This window comes from Mirounga leonina, unplaced genomic scaffold, assembly GCF_011800145.1.
Source record: "Mirounga leonina isolate KUSES-001 unplaced genomic scaffold, KU_Mleo_1.0 Mir_260, whole genome shotgun sequence".
NCBI lineage: Eukaryota > Metazoa > Chordata > Mammalia > Carnivora > Phocidae > Mirounga > Mirounga leonina.
In genome coordinates, this window is record NW_023270642.1 from 3,833,252 (window position 1) to 3,851,565 (window position 18,314).

Sequence of the window (18,314 nt, forward strand, 5' to 3'; positions counted from 1 at the left end):
TAGTAAGATGTCGGAACTAGAGTTCAGAATGACAATTATAAAGATACTAGTTGGGCTTGAAAAAAGGATGGAAGGTAGAGAAACCTGTTCTGGAGAAATAAAAGAACTAAAATCTAACCAAGTCAAAATCAAAAAGTCTATTAATGAGGTGCAATAAAAAAGGAGGCTCTAACTGCTAGGATAATGAGGCAGAAGAGAGAATTAGTGATCGAGAAGACCAAATGATGGAAAATAAAGAAGCTGAGAAAAAGAGAGATGAACAACTACTGGATCACGAGGGCAGAATTCGAGAGATAAGTGATAACATAAGATGAAACAATATTAGAATAATTGGGATCCCAGAAGAAAAAGAAAGAGAGAGAGGGGCAGAAGGTATATTGGAGCAAATTATAGCAAAGAACTTCCCTAATTTGAGGAAAGAAACAGGCATCAAAATCCAGGAGGCACAGAGAACCCCCCTCAAAATCAATAAAAATAGGTCTGCACTCAATATCTAGTAGTAAAACTTACTAGTCTCAGAGACAAAGAAAATCCTGAAGGCAGCTTGGGAGAAGAGATCTGTAACCTACAATGATAGAAACATTAGATTGGCAACAGACCTATCCACAGAGACCTGGCAGGCCAGAAAGGACTGGCATGATATATTCAGAGCACTAAATGAGAAAAATATGCAGCCAAGAATACTATATCCAGCTAGCCTGTCATTGAAAATAGAAGGAGAGATACAGAACTTCCAGGACAAACAAAAACGAAAGGAACTTGCAAACACGAAACCAGCCCTACAAGAAATATTGAAAGAGGTCCTCTAAGCAAAGAGAGAGCCTAAAAGCAACACAGACCAGAAAGGAACACAGACAATATACGGTAACAGTCACCTTACAGGCAATACAATGGCACTAAATTCATATCTTTCAATAGTTACCCTGAATGTAAATGGGCTAAATGCCCCAATCAAAAGACACAGGGTATCAGACTGGATTAAAAAACAAGACCCATCGATATGCTGTCTGCAAGAGACTCATTTTAGACCCAAAGACACCCCCAGATTGAAAGTGAGGGGGTGGAAAACCATTTCCCATGCTAATGGACACCAAAAGAAAGCTGGGGTGGCAATCCTTATATCAGAAAAATTAGATTTTAAACTAAAGACTGTAATAAGAGATGAGGAAGGACACTATAACCTACTTAAAGGGTCTATCCAACAAGAAGATCTAACAATTGTAAATATCTATGCCCCTAACATGGGAGCAGCCAATTATATAAGCCAATTAATAACAAAAGCGAAGAAACACATTGACAACAATACAATAATAGTGGGGGACTTTAACACCCCCCTCACTGAAATGGACAGATCATCTGAGCAAAAGATCAACAAGGAAATAAAGACTTTAAATGACACACTGGACCAAATGGACTTCACAGACATATTCAGAACATTCCATCCTGAAGCAACAGAATACACATTCTTCTCTAGTGCCCATGGAACATTCTCCAGAATAATCACATCCTAGGTCACAAATCATGTCTCAACTGGTACCAAAAGTTTGGGATCATTTCATGCATATTTTCAGACCACAATGCTTTGAAGCTAGAACTCAGTCACAAGAGGAAAGTCAGAAAGAACTCAAATACATGGAGGCTAAAGAGCATCCTACTAAAGAATGAATGGGTCAACCAAGAAATTAAAGAAGAATTTAAAAAATTCATGGAAACCAATGCAAATGAAAACACAACTGTTCAAAACTTTTCAGATGCAGCAAAGGTAGTCCTAAGAGGAAAGTATATAACAATACAAGCATTTCTCAAGAAACAAGAAAGGCAAGAAAGGTCTGAAATACACAACCTAACCCTACACCTAAAGGAGCTGGAGAAAGAACAACAAATAAAGCCTAAATCCAGCAGGAAAAGAGAAATAATAAAGATCAGAGCAGAAATCAATGAAATAGAAATGAAAAGAACAGTAGAACAGATCAACGAAACTAGGGGCTGGTTCTTTGAAAGAATTAATAAGATTGAAAAACTCCTGGTAGTCTTATCAAAAAGAAAAGAGAAAGGATCTAAATAAATAAAATCATGAATGAAAGAGGAGAGATCACAACCAAGACCAAAGCAATACAAAAAATTATCAGAACATATTATGAGCAACCATATGCCAGCAAATTAGATAATCTGGAAGAAATGGATACATTCCTAGAGACATATAAACTACCAAAACTGAACCAGGAAGAAATAGAAAACCTGAACAGACCTATAACCACTAAGGAAATTGAAGCAGTCATCAAAAATCTCCCAACAAACAAGAACCCAGGGCCAGATGGCTTCCCAGGGGAATTCTACCAAACATTTCAAGAATTAATACCTATTCCTCTGAAACTGTTCCAAAAAAATAGAAATGGAAGGAAAACTTCCAAACTCATTTTATGAGGCCACTATTACCTTGATCCCAAAACCAGACAAAGACTCCATCAAAAAGGAGCATTACAGACCAATATCCCTGATGAACATGGATCCAAAAAACCTCATCAAAATCCTAGCCAATAGGATCCAACAGTACATTAAAAGGATTATTCACCACGACCAAGTGGGATTTATCCCTGGGCTGCAAGGTTGGCTCAACATCTGCAAATCAATCAATGTGATACAATACATTAATAAAAGAAAGAACAAGAACCATATGATCCTCTGAATAGATGCAGAAAAAGCATTTGACAAAGTACAGCATCCTTCCTTGATGAAACCTCTTCAGAGTATAGGGATAGAGGGTGCATACCTCAATATCATAAGAGCCATCTATTAAAAACCCACAGCAAATATCATTCTCAATGGGGAAAAACTGAAAGCTTTCCCCCTAAGGTCAGGAACACGGCAGGGATGTCCACTATCACCACTACTATTCAACATAGTACTAGAAGTTCTAGCCACAGCAATCAGACATCAAAAAGAAATAAAAGGCATCTGAATCAGCAAAGAAAAAGTCAAACTCTCACTGTTTGCAGATGATATGATACTTTATATGGAAAACACAAAAGACTCCCCCCCAAAACTGTTAGAACTCATACAGGAATTCAGTGAAGTGGCAGCATATAAAATCAATGCACAGAAATCAGTGGCATTCCTATACATCAACAACAAGACAGAAGAAAGAGATATTAAGGAGTTGATCCCATTTACAATTGCATCCAAAACCATAAGATACCTAGGAATAAATCTAGCCAAAGAGGCAAAGAATCTGTACTCTGAAAACTATAAAATACTCATGAAAGAATTTGAGGAAGACATAAAGAAATGGAAATACGTTCCATGCTCATGGATTGGAAGAACAAATATTGTGAAGATGTCAATGCTACCTAGAGCAATCTACACATTCAGTGCAATCCCTATCAAAATACTATCCACTTTTTCCAAAGAAATGGAACAAATAATCCTAAAATTTGTATGGAACCAGAAAAGACCCTGAATAGCCAGAGGAAATGTTGAAAAAGAAAAGCAAAGCTGGTGGCATCACAACTCCAGACTTCACGCTGTATTACAAAGCTGTCATCATCAAGACAATATGGTACTGGCACAAAAACAGTCATATCGATCAATGGAATGAAATAGAGAGCCCAGAAATGGACCCTCAACTCTATGGTCAACTAATCTTTGACAAAGCAGGAAAGAATGTCCAATGGAAAAAAGACAGTCTCTTCAACACATGGTGTTGGGAAAATTGGACAGCCACATGCAGAAGAATGAAACTGGACCATTTCCTTACACACCACTCAAAAATAGCCTCAAAATGGTTGAAAGACCTAAATGTGAGACAGGAGTCCATCAACATCCTAAAGGAGAACACAGGCAGCAACCTCTTCGACCTCAGCCACAGCAACTTCTTCCTAGAAACATCGCCAAAGGCAAGGGAAGCAAGGGCAAAAATGAACTATTGGGATTTCATCAAGATAAAACCTTTTGCACAGCAAAGGAAACAATCAACAAAACCAAAAGACAACCGACAGAATGGGATATTTGCAAATGACACTACAGATAAAGGGCTAGTATCCAAAATCTATAAAGCACTTATTAAACTGAACACCCAAAGAACAAATGATCCAATCAAGAAATGGGCAGAAGACATGGACAGACATTTTTGCAAAGAAGACATCCAAATGGCCAACCCACAGCACATGAAAAAGTGCTCAACCTTGCTCGGCATCAGGGAAATCCAAATGAAAACCTCGATGAGATAGCACCTCACACCAGTCAGAATGGCTAAAATTAACAATCAGGAAACCACAGATATTGGTGGGGATGCAGAGAAAGGGGAACCCTCCTACACTGTTGGTGGGAATGCAAGCTGATGCAGCCACTCTGGAAAACAGTATGGAGGTTCCTCAAAAAGTTGAAAAGAGAGCTACCATACAATCCAGCAATTGCACTACTGGGTATTTACCCCAATGATACAAATTTAGTGATCCAAAGGGGTACATGCACCCAGATATTTATAGCAGCAATGTCCACAATAGCCAAACTGTGGTAAGGGCCAAGATGTCCATCGACAGATGAATGGATAACGAAGATGCAAGATTTCATTCCTTTTGATGGCTACATAATATTTCATTGAATGTTTTTATTCAATGAAATGAAATATTATGTAGCCATCAAAAGGAATGAAATTTTGCCATTTGCAACGATGTGGATGGAACTGGAGGGTATTATGCTGAGCGAAATAAGTCAATCAGAGAAAGACATGTATCATATGATCTCACTGATATGAGGAATTCTTAATCTCAGGAAACAAAGTGAGGGTTGCTGGAGTGGTGTGGGGTGGGAGGGATGGGGTGGCTGGGTGATAGACATTGGGGAGGGTATGTGCTCTGGTGAGCGCTGTGTATTGTGTAGTACTGTTGAATCCCAGACCTGTACCTCTGAAACAAATAATTCATTATATGTTAAAAAAAAGAAAGAAGATAGTAGGAAGAGAAAAATGAAGGGGGGGAATAGGAAGGAGAGACAAACCATGAGAGACTATGGACTCTGAGAAACAAACTGAGGGTTCTAGAGAGGAGGAGGGTGGAGGGATGGGTTAGCCTGGTGATGGGTATTAAAGAGGGCACGTATTGAATGGAGCACTGGGTGTTATATGCAAACAATGAATCATGGAACACTACATCTAAAACTAATGATGTAATGTATTGTGATTAATATAACATAGTAAAATAAAATTTTAAAAAAACAATAAAACTTTTACTATATGCTAAGAGAATATTATTATTTCTTGATACTACATAGAAAGCACTATTTATGAAGATTGATAGATTTATAGGTTTAAATTTAGAATCTTCTATTCATCAAAAGTCATGATAAAGAAAGTGAAAAGGCAAACTACCAAATCAGAGAAGACAATAATTTTATATAAAACTGACAATGGATTCCAGTATTTATAAAGGATTACAACCAAAAATCAAAATAGCTCAATAGAAAATTGGCACAAAACTTGAATAGCCTGGTCAATATTCATAGCCTTAGAAGACTTTTGTGGCACCAGGGTCTTAAAAGGTTCTCACAAACCCAGGCTCCCAGCCATCACAGCTCTGGCCAGCTCCCAGGGCTCCAGGCAGCTCCTTTGGCTCTAGGCTCAGAGTGGATCCTGGAAACCCAAGCTCCTAGCTGGACAAAGTGCCAGACTGGCCCTCACAGAGCTAAGCCTCCAGAATGGTTCCTATGAACCCAGCTTCTGGACTGGCCCAAGAATTGAAATGGCCAACATCGATAGAGGCTCCTTGCCAGCCCCCGAACTAGACAAGCCCCCATAGTGCTGGGATCCCAGTGAGCTCCCATGGACTCAGGTTCTTGGCCCACCCTAGCACCAGGCCAGCCCCAACTGATCTAGATGAATGCCTTACCCCACTGGTCCTTGGCATCTGGTTTGCCCCCCTGGACCCAAGCTGGTCCCTATGGACATAACATCAGTCCTACCTACCTACTGATGTAAGCATCAGACCTTCCTACCTACAAAGTCCAGCAACATGCCTACCTATGGACAACATTGGACAGTCCTGCAAGAATCTTTGGCCAGGCAGATTGGTAAGGGGTCTTGCCTGCCAAAGCCAGCCTGTAAAGACTGAAAGAGGTGTCTATTTCCTCAAATGCTCATGAACTACCAATCAAGAATACTTTACCTAGCAAAGTTGTCCAAATGAAGGCAAACTAAAGACTTTCCCAAACAGATAAAAATCTGAGGGAGTTCATCACCATTAAGCCTTACAAAAATGCTAAAACGAGCATTTTAGGCTGAAATAAAAGGATGCTAATTAGTAACATGAAAACATATGAAAATATAAAACATACTGATAATAGTCAGTAGAGTCAAATTCAGAATATTATAATACTGAAGTATGATGGTGTGTTAATCCCTTAACTCTAGTACAAAGGTTAAAGGACCAAGTATTAAAAATCCCATAGCTGCAATAATTTGTTCATGCATACACAAGATAAAAAAAGGTAAATTGTGATATAAAAAAAGAATGTGGAAGGGGAGGAGTAAAAGAGTTGAGTTTTATATGCCAGTGAAGTTAAGTTGCTATCAGCTTAAAATAGACTGCTATATCAGTAAGATATTTTGTGTAAGCCTCATGGTAACAACCAAGCAAAACCAACAGTAGATAAATAGTAGATAAAGAGAAGAGTATCAAAGCATACCAGTACAGAACATTATAAATTCATAAAGCAAGACAGCAAGAGAGAAAAACAGGGGAACAAGGAAAATACAAAACAGCCAGAAAAAAATAATAAAATGGCATCCGTAAGTCCCTACCCATTGATAATTATGTAAATGTAAATGGAATAAATTGTCTAATCAAAAGTCATACTGTGGCTAAATAAATAAAATAACAATAACCAATTATACGCTGCTACAGGAGATGCACTTCAGCTTCAAGTGTACACATAGGCTTAAAGTGAAGGAATGGGAAAATATATTCCATGTAAAAGCAAAACAAAATTTAACAACAAAAAAAAACTATTACAGAGAAAAAGAAGGTCATTATATAATGATAAAGAGGCCAATTAATCCGAAGGGTATAATACTTGTGAATACATATGTACCCAACATCAGAGCATCTAAATATTTGAAGCAAATGCTAACAGATTTGAAGAGAGAAGGACAAAAATACAATAACAGTAAGAGACTTCAATATCCTGTTTTCAACAATGGATAGGTTATTGAGACACAAAGTTAATAATGAAACATGGACTTACAGTGCACTCCTAGATCAAATGGACCCAATAGACATATATAGGACATTCCTTTCAAAAGCAGAATACACATTCTTCTCAAGTGCACATGGAATATTCTTCAGGAAAGATCATATGTAGGGTAACAAAACAAGGATAAGAAAACAACAACATTGACACAAAAACAAGTCCAATACCCACATGGTTTCACTTGTGAATTATACTAAACATAAAAATTAATGTGACTCTTTTTCAAACTCTTGCAAAAAATTAAAGAGGAGTAAGCACTCCCAAACTTATTTAATGAGGCCAGCATTACCCTATACCAAAGCCAGATAAAATCACTACAAAAAAGAGAACTACAGACCAAAATCCCTGATGAATACAAATACAAAAATTATTAATAAAATATTAGCACACCAAATCCAATAGCACATTAAAAGATCATACACCATGATCAACCAAAACTTAATCCTGGGATGCAAAGTTGATATGTGATATACTACGTTAATAACTGAAAGATAAAAAACATGGTAATCTCAATAGATGCAGAAAAAAATTGACAAAATCAACATACTTTCATGATAAAAACATTTTTGGACTTTATTTAAATTCAAGTTAGTTAACATATAGCATATTATTAGTTTCAGGGGTAGAATTTAGTGATTAATCAGTAGCATCTAATACCCAGTGCTCATTAAATCAAGTGCCCTTCTTAATGCCCATCACCTAATTACCCCATCACCCCACCCACGTTCCCTCCAGCAACCCTCAGTTTGTTCCTATAGTTAAGAGTCTCTTATGGTTTGCTTCCCTCTGGGTTCCCTATTCTGTTCCATTCATCTATGTCTCTGTTTTTGTGTTAGTACCATACTGTCTTGATGATTATGGCTTTGTAATACAGCTTGAAGTCTGGAATTGTGTTGACTCCAGCTTTGGTTTTCTTTTTCAACATTACTTTGGCTATTCAGGGTCTTTTCTGGTTCCATACAAGTTTTAGAAATGTTTGTTCCAGCTCTGTGAAAAATGCTGGTGCTATTTTGATAGGGATTGCATTGAATGTGTGGAGTGCTTTGGGTAGTATACACATTTTAACAATATTTGTTCTTCCAATACATGAGCATGGAATGTTTTTCCATTTCTTTGTATCTTCCTCAATTTCTTTCATCAGTGTTCTATAGTTTTCAGAATATAGATCTTTTACCTCTTTGGTTAGGTTTATTCCTAGGTATGTTATGTTTTTTGGTGCAATTATAAATTGGATCAATTCTTTGATTTCTTTTTTTGTTGCTTCATTATTGGTGTATAGAAATGCAACAGACTTCTGTGCATTGATTCTATATCCTGTAACTTTGCTGAATTCCTGTATCAGTTTTAACAACTTTTTGGTGGAGTCTTGTGGGTTTCCTATATAAAGGATCATGTTGTCTGCAAAGAGTGAAAGTTTGACTTCTTACTTGCTGATCTGGATGCATTTTATTTCTTTTTGTTATGTGACTGTTGAGGCTAGGATTTCCAGTACTATGTTGAACAACAGTGGTGAGAGTGGACATTCCCATCATGTTCCTGACCTTAGCGGAAAAGCTCTGTTTTTCCCCATTGAGGATGATATTAGATGTGGGTCTTTCATATATGGCCTTTATGATGTTGAGATATGTTCCTCCTATCCTTACTTTCTTGAGGGTTTTTATCAAGAAAGGATACTGTATTTTGTCAAATGCTTTCTCTGCATCTATTGTGAAGATCATTTCATTATATTTTTTTAAGATTTCATTTATTTATTTGAGGAAGAGAGACTGAGACAGCAAGATGAAAGCATGAGTAGGGAGAAGAGGGAGAAGCAGGCTCCTGCTGACCAGGGAGACTGATGTGGGGCTCGATCCCAGGACCCAGGGATCATGACCAGGCCCAAAGGCAGACACTTAACCTACTGAGCCACCCAGGTGCCCCAGGATCATTTCATTCTTATCCTTTCTTTAATTAATGTTGTATATGATGTTGATTGATTTGCATATGTAGAACCACCCTTGAAGCCCAGTAATAAATCCCACTTGGTCGTGGTAAATAATCCTTTTAATATACTATTGGATCCTATTAGCTGGTATCTTGGTGAGAATTTTTGCATCCATGTTCATCAAGGCTATTAGTTTCTAATTCTCGTTTTTAGTGGAGTCTTTGGTTTGGGGATCAAGGTAATGCTGACCTCATGGAATGAGTTTGGAAATTTTCCTTCCATTTCTAGTTTTTGAAATAGTTTGAGAAAGTAGATATCAACTCTTCTTTAAATGTTTGGTAGAATTTCCCTGGGAAGCCATCCAGCCCTGTACTTTTGTTTGTTGGGAGATTTTTGATTACTGATTCAATTTCTTTGTAGTTATGGGTCTGTTCAGATTCTCTATTTCTTCCTGTTTCTGTTTTGTTAGTTTATATACTTCTAGGAATGTATCCATTTCTTCCAGATTGCCTGATTTGTTAGTATATAATTGCTCATAATATTCTATAATTATATTTCTTTGGTGTTGGTTGTGATCTCTCCTTTTTCATTCATGATTTTATTTACTGGGTTGTTTTCTCTTTTCTTTTTAATAAGTCTGGCTAAGGGTTTATCAATTTTGTTAATTCTTTCAAAAAATGAGCTCCTAGTTTCATTGATGTGTTCCACTGTTTTTTTAAATTTCTATATCATTAATTTCTGCTGTATCATGATAAAAACTTTTTTTTTTGACAGAGAGAGACACAGCAAGAGAGGGAACACAAGCATGGGGAGTGGGAGAGGGAGAAGCAGGCTTCCCACGGAGCAGGGAACCTGATGCGGGGCTCGATCCCAGGACTCTGAGATTTTGACCTGAGCCACAGGCAGACGCTTAAAGACTGAGCCACCCACGTGCCCCATGATAAAAACTTTCAACAAATTCCATAAGGAAGGAAATTACCTCAACATAATTAAGGACATATGTAACATGCCCACAGCTAACAGTATACTAATGGTAAAAGATGGAAAACTTTTCCTCTAAAATCAGGTAGAGGAAAAAAACTGCCTACTCTCCCCTCTCCTCCTCAATTTCTTCAATTTCTGGAGGTCCTAGCCAGATTTATCAGTTAAGAAAAGGAAATAAAAGACATACAAACCACCCCTGCAGCATCCATGATCTGTTTCTCCCCCAAACCATGTCTCCACACTTCCTACCTTCCTATAAGTGGCCTCTATCTGTCCCTCTAGTTGTACAATTTGTTCTATCAGTCTTCAGGTCAATTTCTTGAGTATTCAGAATGACTTGATCGTTATCTAGCTCTGTTCTTGGAACATGGCAAGCCTAGGGTCCTCCTACTACACTGCTATCTTAGCTCTGCAAAAATCAGGAATAGCAGGATTGGTATCACATTTCCTAATCTCAAACTTTATTACAAAGCTATAGTAATTAAAACAGTATTGTATTGGCATAAAAACAGACATGTAGTCCAATGGAGCGGAATTGAAAGCCCAGAAATAAATTTGCATATATATATATATAGTCAACTAATATTTTAGTACTCAAGAATACTCAATAGAGAAAGTGTAGCTTCTTTAATAAATGTTTGTGGAAACACTAGATATTCACATGCAGAAGAATGAAACAAACCCTCTTACATAACTCATAAAAATTAAGTCAAGATGGATTAAAGAAGTAATCATAAGACCTGAAACTGTAAAAATCCTAGAAGAAAACATAGCGGAAAATCTTTTGACCTTAGTTTTGGCAATATCTTTTTGGATATGACAGCAGAAGTATAAGAAACAAAAGCAAAAACAAACAAGTTGGATACATCAAAGAAGTTTCTGCACAGCAAAAGAAGCAATCAACAAAATAAAAAGGCAACCTATGGAATAGGAGAAAATATCTGTAAGCCTTTATTGGATAAGGGGTTAATATACAAATATATAAGGAACTCATATAACACAATATAAAAAAATCTGATTTAAAAATGGGCAGAGGACCTGAATAGATATTTTTTCAAGGAAGACATACAAATGGCTCACATGTACATAAAAGATGCTCAACTCACTAATCATTATATGATTACTTATCATTACCAATCATATATTTATTTATGGTACACACATATACATATATATGACATATGCATGTGTGTCATATATATGTAATAAATCTACTAATCAGAAAAAAATGCAAATTTAAACCCTATAATACACAATAACATACTACTGATATTAACCAGGATATAAAATAACTCTCATTATTGCTTGTAATACTCAAACACATCAGTGTCTTGGGAAATTGTTATTATTTAGTAAATTTGAAGATATACTCTCCAAGTAGCAACTGAACTCTTGGGAACAGACCCCAGAGAAACTCTTGCTTATGTACACATGAATAATATTAAATAACCTTCATAGACTCATTTTTCGTAAGTGCCCCACGTTGGGCTTTTGCACAGTTTTGCCATTAGTGGAAGATAATGCATGTGTCAGCATTGTAATTGAAGATTCCTATGGGTGACATTTTTTTAAAAATGACAGTGGAGGCTGCCTCTGTGATTTGTGAGCTACCTTTTTTTTTCCTTTGGTGACAAAATATATCGCATAAAAACATAATTTACCATTTAACCATTTTTGGGTGTAAAGCCAGTGTCCTTAAGTATATTCACATTATGTTTCAATCATCATCACCATGCACCTCCAGAACTTTTAATCTCCCCAAACTGGAACCCTGCTCATTAAACAACTCCCTTGCCTCCAGTCCCTATAAATCTGACTGCTGTAGGTACCTCATATAAATGGAATCATAAAATATTTGTCCTTTTGTGTCCAGTTTATATCACTTGGTATAATATTTTCAAGGCTCATCCATGTTGTAGTATGTGCCAGGATTCTCTTCCTTCTAAGGCTTTCAATTTTGGGGGGTATGTATCCAGAAGTAGAATTCCTAGAATATATGACAAGTCTGTATTTATGTTTTGAAGAACTGCCATACTATTTTCCATAGTATTTGAACCATTTTACATCCTCACCGGTAATGTACAGGATTCCAATTCATCCACATCCTCACCAGCCCTTGTTATTTTCTGTTTTTATTATCATTATTAATAGCAATCTTAATGAATGTGAAGTTGTATCTCATTGTCACTTTGATATGCATTTCCCTAATACCAGTTTGGTTTTGAGCAGGAACAATTTACAATCCCCACCCCAACTACTGCCCCACCCCTATACCCTTACTCCTTTCCTTTTTTTAAAGCAAGTAACATTGTCAGTAGCCAAATGACTCCAGAATCTTCTTTTTTTCTAAAGGATGCCCTCATCAATATATGCTCTTTTTTAAAAAAAAATTATTCATTTATTTGTCAGAGAGAGAGAGAAAGAGTGAGCACAAGCAGCAGGCAAAGGGAGAAGCAGGCTCCCTGCCAAGCTGGGCCTCTATCCTAGGACCCTGGGATCATGATATGAGCCAAAAGCAGACTCTCAACTGACTGAGCCACCCAGGCATCCCGACTCCAGAATCTTCTGAGTAGATTTTCCCATTAGTTTCTGCCACTTTACCAGAAAGGCATTGCATGCCCAGTCAAAGAAAAGTTTTAATTATTCATATAATTTTACAGGACATGTGACAACTCTGCTTAGATCCTTCCTCTAAAGTATGATATGCCATATACTCCAGTGAGAAGAGGAACCCACCTTTACTTCAAGCTGTTATTCTGCACTCAGAACAAATAAAAAATATTGGAAGACCTCTTGAGGATTCAAGGTTCTCTTGAGCTTAGCTTGAAAATTAAAAAAAAAAAAAAAAGGTGCCTGGGTGGCTCAGTTGTTAAGTGTCTGCCTTCCGCTCAGGTCATGATCCCAGTATCCTGGGATCAAGCCCCACCTCGGGCTCTCTGCTCTATGGGGAGCCTTCTTCTCCCTCTCCCACTCCCCCTGCTTGTGTTCCCTCTCTTGCTGTGTCTCTCTCTGTCAAATAAATAAATAAAATCTTAAAAAAAAAAAAATTAGGAAGTATTTTCTTGCTAGTTCAGAGCCAAAGACTCTTGGTCAGTACAACTTTATGGAGTTCTTTTCAGCTAAATCCATGAGGGTAAGTGAGACTTCTGTGGAGGTCCTGAAGTGTTGAGGACATGGTGAGTACAACACCTCTCATCTCAGCTGTGCAACCATTCAGAGGGGACCAAGAGGAATCTGTCACCTTGAACTGAATCCAGTTTAGAAAAAGTGACTGAGCATAAAGCTAGGGGACAATTTCCTCTATATATCCAGCAGGCAGCGTATGCAGACTGTAACCTTCCTATCAGTTTGTTTTAAAATCCTGATAGAAGTCAGCACATTTTTTAAAACACTTAAGTCTATTGTTTCCTTCTTGGGGGAAAAAAGTGCTAAAGAATTTTAAGCTCTTCTGGCAGCACCCTAACTCTTAGCCAGATTAAATTTCTTTCCTTCATAGATTCCCTGAGGCATCATTATAATGAAAAGTAGGCACCAGAAAAACACTTAACCCAGTTGTGTCTGGAGAAAAAGTCACTTTTTGAATGACCCATGTAAAAATTTCAACACATTTTATTTTAATCACAGCTCTGCAAACCATTCTCATCTCCAGCGGACACTAGTGAACTACTGCCCTCTAAAGGTTATGACCTTGGGCACCAGTGTTTTTCCTTAAAAAACAAGACTAAAATAATACTAATGACTGCTTTCAAGAAGCCTGAAAATGAAAGCTGCAGAAGTGTTTCTTTCTTGTTCCTCAACATGGATATACTGATGAGTTTTACTTATTTAAGTTTCTCTATCAATTATCTCTAGGTTTTGCTAACTATTTCATTGGCCTACTTAACTCTTGAGTTTCTCCTTCACTGTGGACTGATTTCTTTCATCCTTCATCCTGTCTTCAACCAGCGGAGGAGATAAATGCTAACAGAGTTTGGAGCATGACCTGAGTGGGGGAAATGCTATTGTTATTCTACTTAATTGCCTCCCTCAATAGATTTTAATCTCCAGGAGGATAAGGATTGTCATGTTTGCCAGTGTTTCTCTTGAGCCAAGACAAATTGGGGGCATATATTGGGCTATTGTTAAATTATTAAGTAAATTACTTCTGTAAGAAATAAAATATTGTTTAGTTTTCTTATACTTTTGCCATCTAATTATTTTCTTACCTTTCTTTCTAAGCTCTTTCTATTACAATGTCATATCATATTACTTCTTTTTTCTTGTATTATTTTAAGGTGCTCTTTGTTTCAACTGGTTACTTGTTTTGACATTTCCTATCCTATCTTATTTTCACATTTCCTGAGACTCTTATGGTACCACATTTGGTAACCATTATTTTGCTTTATAAATTTGTCTATGTAGACTATCTTCCATTTCCAAATGATTTAATGGGCAAGTAGCTCAGTTGTATACTTGCCCTTTAGAATAAATTGATATAGATACAGATAAGGACAGAAAACAGATTAAAACCTCTTTAACAAAGTACTTTCTGGGAAAGGACTAGCATCCATGGGAACTGACTTTGACATATGAAATTAGATTTTGGAGGTCATGAATGTATGATTCATAACATGGTTGCATAGTTGCTTAACAGTGAAACATTTTATTTTAAAACACTTTATTTTTCAATGAACTTCTTTTCGGTTTCTCTTGAAGTTTTCAGACCAACCCTGCATGGTAGCTACAATATGTTCAAACATCCTTATTTCATAGATAAAAATACTGAATATAAAGATTTAAGTATATCTCTTCTGTGGGCACCTGGTATATTGCCTTATGTGTAGTAAATATTCATCACATCTTTTAAGGGTTTATTCATTTATCAACAAACATTGATTCAGCTTTTATTGTCATACTAGTGTTAAGAATACCATGAACAATACAAAAATACAATAAAAAATATCACTTACTCTTGGGGTGCCTGGGTGGCTCAGTCAGTTAAGCATCTGACTTTGGCTCAGGTCATGATTTCAGTGTCCTGGGATTGAGCCCTGTGTGGAGCTCCACATGGAACCCAGCATCAAGCCCCAAGTGAAGCCACCTTCAAGCCCCACATGGAGACCCAGTTGAGCCCCCACTGAGCCCCACATGGAGTCCCACAGCATGTTCCACACACAATGGGGAGTCTTCTTTTCCTTCTGCACCTCCACCTGCTCATACTCTCTCTCTCTCAAATAAATAAATAAAATCTTAAAAAAATATATTGCTTACTCTTAAAGTGATCATGTTCTATTTGGAAATTGATAATAACATCATAATAATGTGTTTCAAACTATTATTGATTACAATTGTGGTAGAATAAAGCGTCTGTTTAGGGAAAACATACAGATTTTGTTGTTAGATTACAACTGACAGGGAAAACCCAAGTTGGAAGTTAATAAAATGGAGGGCAAAATTATTTTAATTGCTCTGAATGGCTTTTATAGACCTGTAAATCTGTTCAATGAACAAATTCTGAAATAGCTTGTTCTGAGAGCCTGAAATATTTGTTAGAATGAATTATTTTTCTTCCTTTGAGTAGAAAAAGCAAACCCTAAAGAGAAGAATGTTAATACCTTCCATGCTGTGTTGTCTCTGGTCCTGGAACACCCACTGTTATATAAAATACCTCAACAACATGGAAAGATTAATTTGGTTAATATATCCCTGAAATGTAGTCTGGGGTCTGCAGAGTGCTTATATCCATTTGTGGCTCTTCTCACAATTTTTGCAGTAGTGAATTTTTCCATGAGGAGTAGGGTCAAAGGAGAGTACCAGAACCTCAGTGAAGGAAGTGGAGAGTCTGGGTAATTTAATCCTCTCTCATTCCCAGCCACACCTCCCTACTATACAATTCCTGCCAAGGTCTCAAATATTTCTTATCCTCAACTTGTTGGCTCACCTAATGCAAAGACATTGCTCACCATCAAAAGGTCAACCATAATGGAAAGTTGAGAAGGGATGAAGGGACATTACCCACATGAATAAAGAGAGCTACATGAAGAAAAAATTAAAAATCCTAGTTTTTACGATGTCTCATGTAGCTTCATTTTGTTGAGCTGACTCATTTTCTCCTTGTATATATTCCCCAAATATTATCAGGTCTTTAACTGGCCCAAGGTGGCCTGGTTTTGTTATTTCTTTGACTGAATATCTTACAAAATGACCTTTTATGACAAATTTTGTCACCTGTTTGAGAAAATCAAGAGTTAGGTCCACTCTTTTTTTTAAGATTTTATTTATTTATTTGAGAGAGAGTGAAAGTGAGAGAGATCACAAAGGGAGAGGGAGAGGCAGACTCCCAGCTGAGTGGAGACCCTGATGCAGTGCTCAATCCCAGGACCCTGGGATCATGACCTGAACCGAAGGCAGTCGCTTAACCGACTGAACCACCAAGGTGCCCCCACCCTTTTTTTTAGGTCCATTCTTGATGCAATGTTATCTTACAATTCTTTTGTTGCTTATTAAGGTGATTGAATCTAATTGCAGGAGAAATATCATTTACTTTAAAGAACTGGGCTGATGTTTGGGAAAGTTCAATTATCTTCTGTGGAAAACTGCTCAAAATCCAAATTCACATCTCACTTCACCTAGAGTCAGAATGTCTACTCCATGAAAACCTAGACTATAAAGAATCCAAGTGAAAATGGGCTTAGAACCAGGAAAAATGTTACAAATCTGCTAGTGAAGCCACTGTAAGCATGATCCATATGAGTCATTAAAAACCAAATAGTAATGATAGAACTTATTCCAATCTACTAATGGAATATTTTATTTTTCAGTGCACTTTTATATACCTTTCCAACTTGTTTTCAGATGTATTATTCAAGGAAGGTAGAACAGGTATAGGGATATTAAATTGGCGGGCAAGGAAACTGAGGCAATTTGCATAAAATCTTATGTTCAGCTAATAGCAGAACAAGGACTATTTGCCTTTCAAGCAATATATGTTTTGTTTGTTTGTTTGTTTTTGTTTTGTTTTGTTTTTCCTCTACAGTTGAAGCCAGAAAGCTGATATCCTAAACTGCTATCTCTTTTGGTAAATATACAAAGTGGTGTTGGCTTTTTGTTCCAAAATCTTCAACACACGTTTCTACACTTTTCTACTTCAAATGGTATAATTACCAGCAAATAACTTAAGATACATTTTAAAATATAGGCAAATATGCTGATTTTTTTTATTTGATAAACTTGTCAATTATATAATTAATGCATTAATAAGAACTGCCATGTCTGAATTCCTGAAATCATATGATACACTTATTTCCCCTTTTATTTGCTTTTATTTCATGTAGATTTTACTCCAGGACCATAGGATTTGTTTCTTCAGTTTCTTCTGGGATACCTTTTTCTTCTGTGCAACCTCCTCTTCTGGTTTAGGAATAATCCGCTCTTTTTCCAGTAGGGATCATCTCAATGTGGCAGGGAGAGCTCATGTATGAGTTAATCTGACCATGACCCCTGTAAGTTCTATGCTGCATCTTGGGGGCTTTGTTCATCTGGATGTGCTCCATGACCAGAGAATCTACATCTAAACCTTTAAGTTCAGCATTACACTCTGCATTTTTAAGCATGTACAGTAAAAATTCAGCACTGTTTTTGGGCCACCAGCCCTGTGTGCAGCCCCACTGTTTGGCCTAGGCACACATACCAACTCCACTGCAGGAGTGACGGAATGGCACACATGGCTTCTGCAAAGTGACATCTTTCTGATCCTTGGTGGTTTTTCTGATATTCATACCCTTGATGGCCTGGGTAGTTTCACAGGTGCTCTTAGAGTGAACATGAAGATTTGAATCTCTTGATATGCATGATTTTGTAGGGTTTTCTGGGTCAAGTGAATAGCGAGCCATTTTTGAGATCACCTAAGGCTGCTTATGGGAAGAGTGAAGTAATTTGATATACTTAGACATTTGAGTGACCCTGCACTTTTAGAATGTATGAATGGTCCATAAATTTAACTTTGAAATAATTCAACACAGGAAAACATGTTGTTTGTGAAAGTATTTTCCCACTATTAAGATATATAAAGTAGCTTTTCTATCTTTCAGGTTGGTATTTGACTTCAAACTTTTAATTTTTATTTTGATGTTGAATGAATAGATAACATTTCATTTCCAATTGCAGAAGAAACATAGAAAGGATG

General features: G+C 37.0%; 1 pseudogene; it reads right to left on the reverse strand.

The window, feature by feature from the left end:
- Window positions 1-17,450: 17,450 nt before the first annotated feature.
- LOC118026612 lies at window positions 17,451-18,021 on the reverse strand (annotated as a pseudogene).
- Window positions 18,022-18,314: the final 293 nt, after the last annotated feature.